Source organism: Hyla sarda, chromosome 8 (genome assembly GCF_029499605.1).
Source record: "Hyla sarda isolate aHylSar1 chromosome 8, aHylSar1.hap1, whole genome shotgun sequence".
In the NCBI taxonomy this organism is placed as follows: domain Eukaryota; kingdom Metazoa; phylum Chordata; class Amphibia; order Anura; family Hylidae; genus Hyla; species Hyla sarda.
In genome coordinates, this window is record NC_079196.1 from 138,962,718 (window position 1) to 138,981,452 (window position 18,735).

At 43.5% G+C, this 18,735-nt stretch overlaps 1 protein-coding gene across 6 annotated transcripts in view; it reads left to right on the plus strand.

The window, feature by feature from the left end:
- Positions 1 to 352: 352 nt before the first annotated feature.
- Positions 353 to 18,735, plus strand: part of TNRC18 (trinucleotide repeat containing 18) — a 968,701-nt gene continuing 950,318 nt past the window's right edge. For all 6 annotated transcript variants that reach the window (XM_056534534.1, XM_056534539.1, XM_056534536.1 and 3 more), the window contains exon 1: positions 353 to 457. The gene's annotated coding sequence lies outside the window, so the exon portion shown is untranslated. The remainder of the gene's footprint in view (positions 458 to 18,735) is intronic.

Genomic DNA, 18,735 nt, shown 5'->3' on the forward strand with positions numbered 1-18,735 from the left:
GCGAGGAGGAAAAAATGAGAGCGTAAAAGTGAAAATTGGTCCGGACAAGTGGATCGTCATGAGGGCCAAGTAGATTTTGCTCCATTTTAGTCCTGTGGACAAGTAGTTTTTTATAAAAATTTCCATACCCCTGGTCATTACTGCATCCTTTTTTTTTTTTTTGGTACCAAAAAAAAACAGCCAAGGTGTAATTTCCACACAATGAAAAAACAGACGCAGGAAATTGCGCTGGCGTTTTTTCAGGCTTTTTTTTTTCAACCCAAAAAAACGCAGGACAATAAAACCAGTAGGAACTTAACCTTATAGGAATACTGCTAAACTGCCGGTGTGTGTTTTTTTTTTTTTGGCTTGTAGAAAACAGTTAGAGTGGAGGGGAAGCAAACTGCTTGCAGATGGTGCCATGACTAGAATCGGATCCAGAGCCCCTCTTGAAACCCGTAATCCAGGAAGATAAAAAGTAATTAAAAATGTTTTCCTTTTACAGTTTCACTAATCATAAAGAATGGAGGGCAGTAAAAATAAAGTCTCAGATTTATCTGTGTGAGAAATTTAGTGATTTTTTTCCCACAGCAACAAATCACAGCTCTGCTTTCATTTTATCAGAGCTCATTAGCGGAGCTGTGATTGATTGCTGTGGAAAAATCACAAATTTTTTTCTCTCTCACAGTTTGATAAATCTGGGCCAAAATGATTGCACACCTTTTTTATTAATTTTTTTTGTAGTTTTGGAAAGTAGGTCTAATATACAGCAGGTGACCCTTATAGTTAAAGGAGAAGTCCCATGTAGAAAAAGTATTGTGTTTTAAATGCAGAAGCAAAAGTTATATCACTTTGTAAATCACTGACTTTACCCATCTTGTATGTAAAACCTGTTTTTCTAGCTTCTTTGTTCAGAGAGGAAGTTCAGCAGCTCCCTGTTCTGATGACTTGCGACCCCCCCATTGAGCTGCATTATGCTGGGGGCCGTGATGTCACAATTTCCCATAGTTCTGCAGCTTAGCCAGCTCTGTGCACGGCAAGGGAACCTCCCATGTGCAGCTTCAGCCAATCATAGAAGCCCCAGTGAGCTGAGCAAGCGTCTTCATCTCCTCGGCAGGGAAGCATCTGACAGCCAGCTCAGTGTTTATAAGAGCAAGAACGATTTCCCAATGTCCCGAGAAGAAGCAGAGGGGGAGGGGGAGATCCCTGCTTTGCCCTGCACTGATCACAATCTAACAGCAGGTCAGTCTGAAAGAACGATGTCCTGAGAATAGAAGCAGGGGGAAGGGAAACACTGAGCCTGCTGTTAGGAAAGTGATCAGTGTCTAGGTCAGTGTATCCCAACCAGGGTGCCTTCAGCTGTTGCAAAACTAAAACTCCCAGGCATGCTGGGAGTTGTAGTTTCACAACAGCTGGAGGCACCCTGGTTAGGAAGCACTGGTCTAGGCTGGGCTACTTCTGTGATGAACTGAAAGGCATTATGGGAGACAGGAAGTCAGGGACCTCCATGGACCAGGAAGTACCGAGGGGATTGCAGGAGAAGGGAGAGGGTGAGATACATGAGGAGCAGATTGTCAGAATAATGAGCTGATGCACTTTCACATGATAGAAAAAAAAATTTGTGACTTGGTCCATGATACTTCTTCTTTAAGCTTCCTTCACACATACTTTTTATATAACATCTCTTTTTCTCCATGATACAGTTTAGTCATGTGACCATTACACATTATGCACGGCAGGTCAATACAGATCACAGCATCTGCGGCAATGCGGCGCTTGTAATGGATGAACTGCCACGGAGATTTGATTTTCCAACACTGAGGTCCCCTCACCTGTCTTTGTCCTCTTTTTGCCCCTTTTTTTTTTTTTTTTTTTATTACCCCAAAAAGCTTAACCCCTTAAGGACCAGGCCATTTTACACCTTAAGACCAGAGCATTTTTTGCACATCTGACCGCTGTCACTTTAAACATTAATAACTCTGGAATGCTTTTAGTTATCATTCTGATTCCGAGATTGTTTTTTCGTGACATATTCTACTTTAACATAGTGGTAAAATTTTGTGGTAACTTGCATCCTTTCTTGGTGAAAAATCCCAAAATTTTATGAAAAATTTGAAAATTTTGCATTTTTCTAACTTTGAAAGTCTCTGCTTGTAAGGGAAATGGATATTCAAAATATTTTTTTTTTTTTTATTCACATTTCCAATATGTCTACTCTATGTTTGAATCATAAAATTGACGTGTTTTTACTTTTGGAAGACACCAGAGGGCTTCAAAGTTCAGCAGCAATTTTCCAATTTTTCACAAAATTTTCAAACTCACTATTTTTCATGAACCAGTTCAGGTTTGAAGTGCATTTGAAGGGTCTTCATATTAGAAATACCCCACAAATGACCCCATTATAAAAACTGCACCCCCCAAAGTATTCAAAATTACATTTAGTAGTGTTTTAGGTGTTTCATAGGAATAGCAGCAAAGTGAAGGAGAAAATTCACAATCTTAATTTTTTTACTCTCATGTTCTTGTAAACCCAATTTTTGAATTTTTATAAGGGGTAAAAGGAGAAAATGTATACTTATATTTGTAGCCCAATTTCTCTCGAGTAAGGACATACCTCATGTCTATGTAAATTGTTCGGCGGGCGCAGTAGAGGGCTCAGAAGCAAAGGAGCGACAAGGGGATTTTGGAGAGTACATTTTTCAGAAATGGTTTTTGGGGGGCATGTTGCATTTAGGAAGCCCCTATGGTGCCAGAACAGCAAAAAAAAAACACATGGCATACCATTTTGGAAACTAGACCCCTTGGGCAACGTAACAAGGAATAAAGTGAGCCTTAATACCCCACAGGTGTTTCATGACTTTTGCATATGTAAAAAATTATTTTTTCACTAAAATGTGTTTCCCCCCAAATTTAAAATTTTTGCAAGGGTTAATAGCAGAAAATACCCCGCAAAATTTGTAACCCCATCTCTTCTGAGTATGGCGGTACCCCATAATTGGCCTCAAGTGTACTACGGGCGAACTACAATGCTCAGAAGAGGAGGAGCACCATTGAGCTTTTGGAAAGAGAATTCCTTTGGAATGGTAGTCAGGGGCCATGTGCATTTACAAAGCCCCCCGTGGTGCCAGAACAGTGGACCCCCCCCACATGTGACCCTGTTTTGGAAACTACACCCCTCACAGAATTTAATAAGGGGTGCAGTGAGCATTTACACCCCACTGGCGTTTGACAGATCTTTGAAACAGTGGGCTGTGCAAATTGAAAATTACATTTTTCATTTTCACCGATCACTGTTCCAAAAATCTATCAGACACCTGTGGGGCGTAAATGATTACTGTACCCCTTATTACATTACATGAGGGGTGTAGTTTCCAAAATGGGGTCACATGTGGGGGGGGGGGGGGTCCATTGTTCTGGTACCATGGGGGCTTTATAAACACAAGTGGCCTTCAATTCCGGACAAATTTTCTCTTCAAAATCCCAATAGCGCTCCTTCTCTTCTGAGCATTTTAGTGCACCCATAGAGAACTTTACATCCACATATGGAGTATGTTCTTACTCAGGGGAAATGGGGTTACAAATTTTGGGGGGCTTATTTTTTTTATTTTTCCTTATGAAAATGAAAAATTTAGGGTGACACCAGCATTTTAGTGAAGAATTTTTTATTTTTTTTGTCATTTTCCCATCCAACTTGAATGAAAATTTAACAACCTCCTACAGGTGTGGGGAACCACACGACAAAATTGTGAATATACCCCAGTTAGAAATAACTTGTAACAAGTTTAATCATATATAAAAATAATTTTATTGAAATATATATATTTTAAAAATACGTGTGTGTGTGTGTGTGTGTGTGTGTGTGTGTGTATACATATATTTTGAAACCACAGAATCAATTCATTAAAGGTAGTATAAGAGTAAAAATACATATATAAAAAAGGATAAAATGCAAGGTGGATACTCGGGTGAGAAAACCTGTATGCCAATAGAAGAAGTAGAAAGATAAAAAATTGCTTAGAGAGTCACAGTGCTGATAGTGAGCTGCAATTCATACATATAAATAAGTTAATATATAAAGGGTTTGCATGCACAAGGCAAGGGAAGAGGGAGGGAGAGGGGAGTCATGCAGGATATGCACAAGAAAGGTGTGCAATGCGTGTGGGGGATCTAAATACCACACAGTGGCCAGTGAAAACAGAAAATATGTGATAAAATAGTAATACGTTGATAACCAAAGCAAAAACAAGTAAAGCACAGCTCTCAAGTTAGTTAAAAAATGCAAAAAATATATATTGTGCAAGTGAAATGGGCAAGGACATAAACATGCAACCCAAAAGGGAAAAGGAGAGATATATATATACACACACACTCTGCCTGGGTCACGCAATATGGTGCTAACAATGAACAGTAACAAACAGCAGGCAGATAGCAGCAATGGTATGGATAGCAAGAAATGAACAGCAGCAAAATTAAATAGTGACTAGCAGCAGAGAATGAAATGCATAGAAAGAACGTTTAGTATAGGCTGGCACAGGACTCACCCCAGTCCACCTCCACAACTCCGACGCGTTTCGCCAGAAGCGGCTTTGTCGTGTGGTTCCCCACACCTGTAGGTTGTTGTTTTAGTTGCTCTTTTAGTGAATAATTAACCCCCCCCCCAATCTATGAATTATTTTATTTGAGCCCTTGAGGAAAGTTTTTTCGGTTACATATTTAAGGAAAATTTGTCAAACACCTGTGGGGTGTTCAGGCTCACTATACCCCTTGTCACGTTCCGTGAGTGGTGTTGTTTCCAAAATGGGGGTCACATGTGGGTATTTATTTTTTTGGGTTTAAGTCAGAACCGCTGTAAAATTAGCCGCCCCTGTGCAAATCACCAATTTAGGCCTCAAATGTACATGGTGCGCTCTCACTCCTGAGCCTTGTTGTGCGTCCGCAGAACATTTTACGCCCACATATGGGGTATCTCCGTACTCAGGAGAAATTGCGTTACAAATTTTGGGGGTCTTTTTTTCCTTTTACCTCTCGTGAAAATAAAAAGTAAAGGACAACACCAGCATGTTGGTGTAAAAAATTTGTAAAAATTTTTTTTTTTTTTTTTTTACACTAACAGGCTGGTGTAGACCCCAACTTTTCTTTTTCATAAGGGGTAAAAGGAAAAAAAAGCCCCCAAAATTAGAATTGCAATTTCTCCCGAGTATGGAGATACCCCATATGTGGCACTAAACTGTTTCCTTGAAATACGACAGGGCTCTGAAGGGAGAGAGCGCCATGCGCATTTGAGGACTAAATTAGGGCTTGCACAGGGGTGGACATAAGGGTATTCTACGCCAGTGATTCCCAAACAGGGGGCCTCCAGATGTTGCTAAACTCCCAGCATGCCTGGACAGTCAGTGGCTGTCCGGAAATGCTGTGAGTTGTTGTTTTGCAACAGCTGGAGGCTCCGTTTTGGAAACACTGCCGTACAATACGTTTTTTTATTTTTATTGGGGAACAGTGTATGGGGGTGTAAATGTAGTGTTTTACCCTTTATTATGTGTTAGTGTAGTGTAGTGTTTTTAGGGTACATTCGCACTGGCGGAGGTTTACAGTGAATTTACCGCAGCTCATACTTGTAGTAAGCTTGGTCTCCAAACTGTGGACCTCCAGATGTTGCAAAACTACAACTCCCAGCATGCCCAGACAGCAAACTGCTGTGTGGGCATGCTATCAGTTGTAGTTTTGCAAGATCTCGAGGTGCACAGTATAGAGATCACTGTGCAGTGGTCTCAAACTGTAGACCTCCAGCTGTTGCAAAACTGCAACTCCCAGCATGCCTAAACAGCTCTCTGGGCATGCTGGGAGTTGTAGTTTTGCAACATCTGGAGGGTTACAGTTTAGAGACCACTATAGTGGTCTCAGACTGTAGCCCTCCAGATGTTGGTAAGTAACTCACCGTCTTCCGTCGGATCCAGGGAGCTGCGTCGCCATCCTCTTCTTCCGCCGATCGTCGCCCGCTGCCGCCGCCGATGGGTAAGTGGACCTTCGACGTCGGTCCCTGACGGTTTCCCCGTCCTGCCCCGCCTATTGTGGGTGGGCAGAACGGGTAAACCGAAAGTAAACCCCTCCGCCCCCGATCTGCTATTGGTGGTCGCGTCTAGACCACCAATAGCAGAGATAGGAGGGGTGGTCCCTCTGCCACCTCACTCCTATTGCTTCAAGGGGATCATGGGTGTCTAGGACATCCGCGATCCCCTTTATTTACCGGGTCACTATAGACCCGTATGACCCAGAATAACCGCAAATCGCAAGTGTGAGTTCTGATGACCCCCCCCCCCCCCCCCCCCCCCGGGCGTGCCTGCAGATAGATTCCCATGGGCGTACAGATACGCCCTTGGTCCTTAAGTACCAGGGAGCAAAGGCGTACCTGTACGCCCTTGGTCCTTAACCCCTTAAGGACCAGGATTTTTTCCGTTTTTGCGTTTTCGTTTTTTGCTCCATGCCTTTAAAAAATCATAACTCTTGAAATTTGGCACCTAAAAATCCATATGATGGCTTATTTTATGCGACACCAATTCTACTTTGTAATGACGTCAGTCATTGTGCCCAAAAATCTACGGTGAAACGGAAAAAAAATCATTGTGAGACAAAATTGAAAAAAAAACGCTGTTTTGTAATTTTGGGGGCTTCCGTTTCTACGTAGTACATTTTTTGTTAAAAATGAGACAATTGATATTTATTCTGTAAGTCCATACGGTTAAAATGATACCCTACTTATATAGGTTTGATTTTGTGGTACTACTGGAAAAAATCATAACTTCATGCAGGAAAATTAATACGTTTAAAATTGTCATTTCTGACCCCTATAACTTTATTTTTCCGTGTATGGGGCGGTATGAGGGCTCATTTTTTGCGCCGTGATCTGAAGTTTTTAACGGTACCATTTTTGCATTGATAGGACTTATGATTTTTTCATGATATAAAAAGTGACCAAAAATGCACTATTTTGGACTTTGGATTTTTTTTGCGTGCACGCCATTGACCGTGCGGTTTAATTAACGATATATTTTTATAATTCGGACATTTCCGCACGCGGTGATACCATAGATGTTTATTTTTATTTACACAGTTTTTTCTTTTTTTTATGGGAAAAGGGGGGTGATTCAAACTTTTAATAGGGAAGGGGTTAAATGGTATTTATTTATTATAGGGACCTATAACACTGCACACACTGATCTTTATCATTGATCACTGGTTTCTCATAAGTGATCGATGATTCTGCCACTTGACTGCTCATGCCTGGATCTCAGGCACTGAGCAGTCATTCGGCGATCGGACAGCGAGGAGGCAGGTAGGGACCCTTCGGCTGTCCTGTAAGCTGTTTGGGATGCTGCGATTTCGCCGCGGCTATCCCGAACAGCCCACTGAGCTAACCGGCATGGTTTCAGTTTCACTTTAGACGCGGCGTTCAACTTTGAATGCCGCGTCTAAAGGGTTAATAGCGCGCGGCAATGCGATCAATGCCGCGCGCTATTAGCCACGGGTCCCGGCCTAACAACGGCCGGGCCCGACCCGCTATGCGTTATAGATCGGTAGCGGACACATGACGTTCCAGTACGTCATGTTTCCTTAAGGGGTTAAAGAGGCACTGTCATTGTTAAAAACTTTTCATATGAGAGGAAGTGACGGCGGCATGAGCTAGGGCCGCGCGCTCCGGGGCTATGCCCCCGCCCCCTGAGCCCTCGGGACGGACGTGGAGCCGAAACTAACCCCGGATGCCGGGACACTGACAGAGGAATGCCGCCAGGACCACATGCCTACCTGGATACCCCGTGAGAGTTGGGGGCGCTGGTCCCTGGATTCGGCCGCAGGAGGAGCGAGATGGAGGTGACGCGACGCAATGTTCTCCGTGGGGTTGCTGTCTGACAGGAGGCGGAGGTGGCGGGACGGATGTTTTCTCTCCCTCCGTGTGCTGCGGAGGGAGACGCGTGAGAGAGAGGGAGGTGTGGACTTTTGCAGCCAGTAAGGGAGAGGAGTGCTGGGCTTGTTCCGGAAGCCCATATATGGTGGCCCCTGCCTCACAGTGCGGTGTGGCGGCGTTGAGGTGGAGGAGGGCTGCTCCTTGCTGGGACTCTATCAGGCTGGCCAGACCCTCTCTTGTGGAAAGGAGAAAGGAATCGAGAAAATGATTTGATGCCACATTGATAATTATCTTGGCAGCCTTTAAGCCGGTGAGTTATCTCTCCCTTTTTGGGGGGCAGGACATTTAAGTGGGTAGTCTCCCTGGATAGAGGAGCCTAACATGGGGAGAAACTGCTATGAAACCTACTCATGGATTTCCTTTAATAGGTTAAATCAGTTATTAACATCTCTGCAACATTATGAACAGCAGCAGCCCCCAGCACTGGTCCCATGTGGAATAGACAACACTGGACGCCAGACTCCCTGCCTGGTTACTCCTTCTAGCGACTTGGTGAGTGATAGTCGTGGCAATGTATATGACCAAGTCCCCCCTCTCCCCCCTGCGGTGGTTGGTAATTGTGGAGCAGCCATTGAGTTTGATAAATGCCCTTATGAGGCAGATACGCATCTTATCAGCTGATCCCCCTTGTGTTTTTTTTTTTTGGTTGCTAGGCATGTGAAGGGAGCTACAATATTTCTAACTACAGTGGTAGTGATTCTCCAATCCTGCCTTACCTAGGCCAAGCCCTAATGGACAACAGGGGTCTTGGGGAACTGAATTTACTGAGTGTTGTGGGATTGGCGCCCCCCTCCTTCCTCTAGGCATCCTTTTTTTTTTTTTTTTTTTTTTTTTTTTTTTAGCCATGAAAAAAAACCCTGTTGCCCATACTGAAATCTGTATGGACTTTTAAGGAGTATGGGTAATATAACTATGGCCACGCAGATGCATCTACGGCCTGTCCTATTGCTAAACTGATGTTTCCAGAAGACTTATCCCTCCCTCTCTCTCATATACAGGAGAAATCTAGATTCACGGACCAAATTGAACAATTGGGCCTTAGTAGACCCCCTCTTCCATGAAATTGGACTTTTGCCCTGGATCCAACAGAGGGCCTATAAGATCAGTGACTCTACGGGGAGACTGGACTGTCTATCAAGGGGAGCGCGGATATGCTAATGAGTTCTTAGTTGTATATTATTATTATGTTATATTTGGCGGTGGATACTGCTAGATCAGGCTGTGATGTCCTCTGTCCAAATTGTATCCCAGAACCGTGTGGGACTACAAATCTTCACCTTTGTATGTTGTAAATAATTGGATGCAAATTATTGGGTGGGAGGGGCCTATGGTGTATAATTTTGCTAAGAGAATAGGTGGCACCTGGGTGGCGATACGTACACCTTAGAAGTATAAAGCGAAGAGATAAAGCGGGAGAAATGGCCCCTAAGGTGAACCCCAGAAGATCAGGGGGTAGCTCGCCACAAAAAGATAAGGGGGATATGGGTAAACTGGATAAAATATGGAAGTATCCAGCTGTGGGTATTAAAACTAGAACCCAGAAGGATCTCTCCCCTAGTAAAACAGGTTCTAGGTACTCGGTTCTGGAGGTGGAAGAAATTGAGGACAGGCAGACCGTGCCCCCCATGGGAACTCAGTTGTTGGAGGAGATCTTGGGAGGGGTAAAAAAAATCTAACTGTGCAATTGAGGAGATAAATAAACAACTGGGTGTGGTATCTACTGAGGTATCACTGATAAGACACGATAAGACTAAGATGAGAGATAGGATTTCCAGACTGGAGGAAGAAGCCCCTAAAACAGAAAAAAGGATCAAGGTTCTGGAAGAAGAGGTCAATGATTTAAAAAAGGAGAAGATATCCATTAAAGATAAGCTCACTGACCTTGAAGAGAGATCTAGACGTTGTAATATAAGGATGGTGGGGTTCCCCGAAGGGGCAGGGGGGGGACGGGGACTCTGCTATCCAGTTCCTCAGTGGATGGCTGAAGGACGTGATAGGTGAAGGGCATTTTACCCCAATGTTTGGGATTGAACGAGCTCATCGGGTCCCAAGGCGTATACCCCCTCCGGGGGGCCCCCCTAGGACAATCCTAATCAAGTTGTATACCTCCCCAGGATAGGGACACAATTCTTAGGAGGGCAAGAGAAGTGAGGGACCTACAGCACAATGGGCAGAATATTTTTGTATATCCGGATTTCTCCTGGGAGACTCAGAGGAAAAGGGCATCCTTTCGGGAGATAAAAAGGCGGTTAAAGAATGCGGGGGTGCCCTTCTCTCATGTTTCCAACGAGACTCCGGGTAGAGCATAAGGGAGACGGGGAGGGACGGCACGGGGAGGCGGAGAAATTTTTCTTTTCTTTTTTTTTTTTTTTTTAGGTTAATATGTCTTTTAAGTTGTTAGTTTGGAACGTGCAAGGTATGTCGGATAGAATTAAAAAGTGTGCAATCTTTGATTATGTTCGGAAGTACCTTCCTGCGATCATAAGTCTAGTCGAGACCCATAGGTCAAGAGATGAGCAGATATTACCAAGGAGGTGGGCCAAAGAAGAATACCACTCCAGACTTTCTTCATACTCTGCGGGAGTATCAGTATATGTTCATAGGAAGGTGCCATTCGAAATAAGAAATGCAGAGGTAGACAAGTATGGTCGATACGTATTTCTTTATGGAATGTGGGAAAATAGGGCTATTATCTTGGCCTTTGTTTATATTCCTCCACCCTTTAGAGTGGATATTCTGAGGGATCTCGTAAGTTATAGCGAAAGGAAGACATATGCGGCATTATGGATAGTTGGAGATATGAATAATGTAATGGACCCTAGTATGGACAGATACAAACTAGGTAGGAATGTAGGGGGGAGTGAAACAGCATTGGCGAGGTACTGTGGAGAGATGAATTGGGTTGATGGGTGGCGGAAACTAAACCCAGGAGTAAGACAGTACTCATGCTTTAGTACTTCATATAACACTGCTTCCCGAATTGACCTATGTCTTTGTGATAAGAATGCGATGATCTGGACCATTAGGGTGCAGTATAGAGCTAAAACCCTGTCGGACCATTGTCCAGTGGTGGTGGAAATTGGAGGTAAGGCAATGGGTGGGAAAAGGTTGGGCTTTCGGCTCAACCCCCACTGGATAGAACTAGTGGGGGACCAGGACTGGTTTAGACAGGAAATAGAAGCATTCTGGGAGATTAACCATAACTCAGCAAGTCCTCAGATAGTATGGGATGCCATGAAGGCATTCTTGAGGGGCCTATATATAGGGCGAATTAATAAAAAGAAAAAGGAATTCGCCCAGGAAGAATCAATGCTGAATAGTAAAGTGGCACTATTAGAAGCAGGGATAGATGAGGATAGTGGGGGTGAACAGCTGTTAGAATTGAAGGCAGCCCAAGAGGATTACAAAGAATATCTACTTAAAAAGGCAAAAAATAAACTATTTTTTAGTGGGCAAGTTAACTTTTTTGAGAAAGGGAAACCAAATAAGACATTGGCAAGATTACTTAAGAATCTAGGTGAGGAATGTGGTATTATTGCTTTGAGGAGGGTGGATGGCAGCATAACCACAGAAAGAGAAGAAATAGCTCAAATGGTTAGCTCTTTTTTTCTCCAATCTCTATATAAGTAGCAACATTAATAGGGCTGACGTAGTGGAATTTCTGAGAGGAATTAATATTCCAAGTTTAACAGAGGATGCCAGGGATTCTTTGGATGAGCCAATCTCCCTCCAGGAATTGAAGGAAGCATTGGCATCAATCCAAGGGAATGCATCCCCTGGGTCCGATGGTATTCCATTCCAGATATATAGGATACATTCAACCCTGCTACTTCCAAAACTGCTGGGTATCATTAATGAATCCTGGAGGGGGGGGTGGGTGTTCTCCCTAAATCAATGTGTGAGGCTAACATCAGACTTATTAGGAAAAAAGATAAAGATCCTTTTAAATTTGGGTTCATGTCGCCCCATCTCCTTGCTTAATACGGATATAAAGATAATAGCGAAAGTATTGGCAAGGAGATTAGATAAAGTGGTGGAGGTAGTGGTGGGGAGAGACCAGGGGGGATTTAGGTCAGGAAGAACGGTCCACGACAATATCCACCAGGTATATGAGGCAATCCAGAGTGGATCCCGGGGCCCCCGCTCCATTCTGTCACTAGATGCTACCAAAGCCTTTGACAGGGTGGAGTGGGGATACCTTTGGGAAGTTTTGAGGAAGGTGGGGGTGGGCCCGAGATTTCTGAGTTATATTCAGTTACTGTATACTAATCCGGAGGCGAGTGTAGTGGTGGATGGAATCCCCTCCTACCCATTTAACCCCTTAATGACGCAGGACGTATATTTACGTCCTGCGCCGGCTCCCGCGATATGAAGCGGGATCGCGCTGCGATCCCGCGTCATATCGCGTCGGTCCCGGTGCTCATCAACGGCCGGGACCCGCGGCTAATACCACACATCGCCGATTGCGGCGATGTGTGGTATTAACCCTTTAGAAGCGGCAGTCAAAGCTGACCGCCGTTTCTAAAGTGAAAGTGACCCGGCTGCTCAGTTGGGCTGTTCGGGACCGCCGTGGTGAAATCGCGGCGTCCCAAACAGCTGACCGGACACCGGGAGGGCCCTTACCTGCCTCCTCTGTGTCCGATCGGCGAAAGACTGCTCCGTGCCTGAGATCCAGGCAGGAGCAGTCAAGCGCCGATAACACTGATCACAGGTGTGTTAATACACGCCTGTGATCTGTGTAGAAGATCAGTGTGTGCAGTGTTGTAGGTCCCTATGGGACCTATAACACTGCAAAAAAATTTTTAAAAAAAAGTGTTAATAAAGGTCATTTAACCCCTTCCCTAATAAAAGTTTGAATCACCCCCCTTTTCCCATAAAAAAAAATAAGTGTAAAAAAATAAATAAACGTAAGTGGTATCGCCGCGTGCGTAAATGTACGAACTATAAAAATATATCATTAAACTGTACGGTCAATGGCGTACGCGCAAAAAAAATTCCAAAGTCAAAAAAAGCGAATTTTTGGTCACTTTTTATACCATTAAAAAATGAATAAAAAGTGATCAAAAAGTCCGATCAAAACAAAAATCATACCGATAAAAACTTCAGATCACGGCGCAAAAAATTAGTCCTCATACAGCCCTGTACGTGGAAAAATAAAAAAGTTATAGGGGTCAGAAGATGACATTTTTAAACGTATACATTTTCCTGCATGTTATGATTTTTTCCAGAAGTGCGACAAAATCAAACCTCTATCAGTAGGGTATCATTTTAACCGTATGGACCTACAGAATAATAAGGTGTAATTTTTACCGAAATATGCACTGCGTAGAAACGGAAGCCCCCAAAAGTTACAAAATGGCATTTTTTCTTCGATTTTGTCGCACAATGATTTTTTTTTTCCGTTTCGCCGTGCATTTTTGGGTAAAATGACTAATGTCACTGCAAAGTAGAATTGGCGACGCAAAAAATAAGCCATAATATGGATTTTTAGGTGGAAAATTGAAAGGGTTATGATTTTTAAAAGGTAAGGAGGAAAAAACGAAAGTGCAAAAAACGGAAAAACCCTGAGTCCTTAAGGGGTTAAACTTAGTAGAGGAACAAGGAAGGGCTGCCCCCTCTCACCCTCTTTATTTTTAATTTATATTGAACCCCTAGCGGCTTGGATAAGAGATAACAATTTCTATGAGGGATTTGGAGTAAACGGAGAAATAAATAAGATTTTACTATTTGCAGATGATATTCTCCTTTTTGTAACTAGCCCACAAGAAAAAATACACCGGATCATGAAGCTGTTCGATGTATTTGGCCCGTTATCTGGGTTGGAGATAAACTGGAGTAAATCTACTCTGCTCCCCCTAGATGAAGATATGGGAGAGACGGTGGGAAGATTATCCGTGCTAAAAAAAACCTGAATGTTTCCCCTATTTGGGAGTAAAAATAGCAGCCACAAATGATAGGTTTGTGACTAACAATATATGCCCTCTGTTAAATAGTCTAGTGAAGAGAGTAGAAGTATGGATTAAAATGCCTTTCTCGATGTCAGAAAGGATGGCGATAGCAAAGATGGTGGTCCTTCCACAGATCCTGTTTTTCCTTAGTGCCTCGCCAATGTGGATCGGCAAGGGGTGGTTCCGGAAGATAGAAGTGATACTGGGCAGATTGCTATGGGGAAGGAAAAGGGTCCGTTTGAAGTACAGATATTTTATGGCCCCTGGAGATAGGGGGGGATTGCATATGCCCAACTTTCTTGTTTATTATTTGGCTGCGCAGTTGGTACGAGTCGTGAATTGGAGGAATTCTAGATATCTGGGGAAGATTGTGGTAGATAAGGAGAAAGAGAACATATATGAGGTGTTGGAATTAGATGATTATGAAGAGAATGGTTCCAATAGCACGGTGTTATTGCACAAATTTAGAAAAGTATGGGAAAGATTAAAGGAAGAATTACATATAGAAAATAGTTTTGGGTTTACACCTTTTGTGGGCTAACCATAAATTTAAAGAACTGGTGGATTGTGAGTCAACTTTTTGGGATAGTAAGGGTATAAAACGACTGGAACAAATATTTGATAAAGGACAACTTTTCTCATTTGATCACATAAAAAGGGTGTATGACATTAATGACAATGATTGGCTGTATTATTGGCAGGTTAGTCACGCAGTCCATTACACGATAAAGAGGTATATGTAACAGAGAAACACAATTTGATAGAAGCACTAATTCAAATAGAGCACTTTAAAAAAGGAATATCAATTTTGTATAAGAAATTAAATAAGATTATTGGAATAAGGGGGATTGATAGAATTAACCCCTTCCCGCAGAATGTCATATATAAACGCCGGGTTGTGCAGTGCGTTCGCGCATCCCGGCGTTTATAAATGACATGCAGTTAACCCGGCGATGCGCAGCATCGCACGGGTTAACTGGCAGAAGTCCCGCTGTTTCCAGCAGGGGACAACTTCTGCTTCACCCCCAGGACCATCAATTGATGGTCCTGGTCAGCGATCACTGTGATTGGTCCCTGTGGACCAATCACAGTGATCTGGGGTGAGAGTTCAGATCCCCCGCACTGCCCGCCCCTGGAAGTCGGGCAGAACGGGGGACGAAGGCTGCAGGGGCTCGCGGGGACCTGCGGCACACCTGCGGGGGGAACACGTGGGGACCGGCGGACTTACCTGATCCAGCGGCGGGACCGAGGAGCAGCGCGGGACCGGCCACGTGGACGAGCAGCGACGGGTAAGTATGTGGTCCTCAGAGGCAGCAGTGAAGATCTTCACTGCTGCTTCTAGGAGTCTGAAAACTACAACTCCCAGCATGCCTAGACAGCCTTTGGCTGTCTGGGCATGCTGGGAGTTGTAGTTTTGCAACATCTGGAGGGCCTCAGTTTGGAGACCATTGTATAATGGTCTCCAATCTGTGCTCTTCCAGCTGTTGCAAAACTACAACTCCCAGTATGCACTGACTGTCCAGGCATGCTGGGAGTTTTAGTTCAGCAACATCTGGCCCTTCAGATGTTGCCGAACTACAACTCCCAGCATGCCCTTCAGCTGTCTGGGCATACTGGGAGTTGTAGTTTTGCAACAACTGGAGACACACTGGTTGGGAAACATTGTCTGTTTCTAACTCAGTGTTCCCTAACCTGTGTGCCTCCAGCTGTTGCAAAACTATGACTCCCAGCATGCACTAACAGACCATGCATGCTGGGAGTTGTGGTTTTGCAGCAGCTGATGCAAGCCCCCCCCCCCCCCCCCCCCGCCCCGCCACCCCCCGTGAATGTACAGGGTACATTCACATGGGCGAGGCTTTTACAGTGGGTTTCTCGCATCTTGAGATGCAGCAAATTTTGCGCTGGGAAACTCGCTGTAATCCCCCGCCCATGTGACTGTACCCTAAAAACACTACACTACACTAACACAAAATAAAATAAAAAGTTAAAAACACTACATATACATATACCCTTACACAGCCCCCCTCCCCCAATAAGAACGTCCGGTACACCACTGTTTCCAAAGCAGAGCCTCCTCCAGCTGTTGAAAAACAACAACTCCCAGTATTGTCGGACAGCCGTTGACTGTCCAGGCATGCTGGGAGTTTTGCAACAGCTGGAGGCACCCTGTTTGGGAATCACTGGCGTAGAATACCCCTATGTCCACCCCTATGCAAATCCCTAATTTAGGCCTCAAATGCACATGGCGCTCTCACTTTGGAGCCCTGTCGTATTTCAGGGCAACAGTTTAGGGCGACATATGGGGTATCGCCGTACTCTGGAGAAATTGCGTTACAAGGTTTGGGGGGCTTTTTCTTCTTTAACCCTTCATGGAAAGGAAATGTTGGGGTCTACACCAGAATGTTAGTGTAAAATTTTTTTATTTTTTTACACTAACATGCTGATGTTGCCCTATACTTTACATTTTCACAAGAGGTAAAAGGGAAAAAAGCCCCCCAAAATTTGTAACGCAATTTCTCCCGACTACAGAGATACCCCATACGTGAGCGCAAAGTGCTCTGGGGGCGCACAACAAGGCCCAGAAGGGAGAGCGCACCATGTACATTTGAGGTGATTTGCACAGGGGTGGCTGATTGTTACAGCGGTTTTGACAAACGCAAAAAAAACAAAACCCCACATGTGACCCCATTTCGGAAACGACACCCCTCACGGAATGTAATGAGGGGTGCAGTGAGAATTTACCCCCCACAGGTGTCTGACGGATCTTTGGAACAGTGGTCCATGAAAATGAAAACTTGTACAGCCCACTGTTCCAAAGATCTGTCAGACACCAGTGGGGGGCAAATGCTCACTGTACCCCTTGTTACGTTCCTCAAGGGGTCTAGTTTCCAAAATGGTATGCCATGTGTGTTTTTTTTTTTGCTGTTCTGGCACCTTAGGGGCTTCCTAAATGCGACATGCCCCCCGAGCAAAATTTGCTCTCAAAAAGCCAAATATGACTCCTTCTCTTCTGAGCATTGTAGTTCGCCCATAGTGCACTTCAGGTCAACTTATGGGGTACCTCCATACTCAGAAGAGATGGGGTTACAAATTTTGGGGGGTATTTTCTGCTATTAACCCTTGCAAAAAGGTGAAATTAGGGGGGAAACACACATTTTAGTGGAAATTTTTTTTTTTTTTTTTACATATGCAAAAGTCATGAAACACCTGTGGGGTAATAAGGCTCACTTTATTCCTTATTACATTCCTCAAGGGGTCTAGTTTCCAAAATGGTATGCCATGTGGGTATTTTTTTGCTGTTCTGGCACCATAGGGGCTTCCTAAATGCGACATGCCCCCTGAGCAAAATTTGCTCTCAAAAAGCCAAATATGACTCCTTCTCTTCTGAGCATTGTAATTCACCCATAGTGCACTTCAGGTCAACTTATGGGGTACCTCCATACTCAGAAGAGAAGGGGTTACAAATATTGGGGGGTATTTCCTGCTATTGACCCTTGGAAAAATGTGAAATTTGGGGGGAAACACACATTTTAGTGAAAAAAAAAAATTTTTTTTTTACATATGCAAAAGTCGTGAAACACCTGTCGGGTATTAAGGCTCACTTTATTCCTTGTTACGTACCTCAAGGGGTCTAGTTTCCAAAATGGTATGCCATGTGAGGGTTTTTTTTGCTGTTCTGGCACCATAAGGGCTTCCTAAATGCAACATGCCCCCAAAAACCATTTCAGAAAAACGTACTCTCCAAAATCCCCTTATCGCTCTTTCCCTTCTGAGCCCTCTACTGCGCCCGCCGAACACTTTACATAGACATATGAGGTATGTGCTTACTCAAGAGAAATTGGGCTACAAATATAAGTATACATTTTCTCCTTTTACCCCTTGTAAAAATTTAAAAATTGGGTCTACAAGAACATGCGAGTGTAAAAAATGAAGATTGTGAATTTTCTCCTTCACTTTGCTTCTATTCCTGTGAAACACCTAAAGGGTTAAAATGATGACTGAATGTCATTTTGAATACTTTGGGGGGTGCAGTTTTTATAATGGGGTCTTTTGTGGGGTATTTCTAATATGAAGACCCTTCAAATCCACTTCAAACCTGAACTGGTCCCTGAAAAATAGTGAGTTTGAAAATTTTGTGAAAAATTGGAAAATTGCTGCTGAACTTTGAAGCCCTCTGGTGTCTTCCAAAAGTAAAAACTCGTCACTTTTATGATGCAGACATAAAGTAGACATATTGTATATGTGAATAAAAAATTTTTTTATTTGTAATATACATTTCCCTTACAAGCAGAGAGCTTCAAAGTTAGAAAAATGCTAAATTTTCAAATTTTTCATCAAATTTTGGGATTTTTCACAAGGAAAGGATGCAAGTTACCACAAAAATTTACCACCATGTTAAAGTAGAATATGTCACGAAAAAACAATCTCAGAATCAGAATGATAACTAAAAGCATTCCAGAGTTATTAATGTTTAAAGTGACAGTGGTCAGATGTGCAAAAAACGCTCCGGTCCTTAAGGCCAAAATTGGCTTGGTCCTGAAGGGGTTAAAGAAAAATGGTCTCTGATAGTGGGTACTGTGTCTGAAGATGATTGGGACATTATGGCCCAAAATATAAGTAAGGTTTCTCGTAATATGGAACATAAAATCACACAATTTAAGATATTACACAGGACCCACTATTCCGCGCTTCATTTATATAGGATGGGGGTGAAGACTACGTCACAGTGTGTTAAATGTGGTTTGGAGGAAGCGGATTATTTACATAACTTTTGGTCGTGTGAGAAGATATCTGTTTTCTGGGAATCTGTAATAAAAGAGGTAGAAATTAAAATTCCCGTGAAGGTAC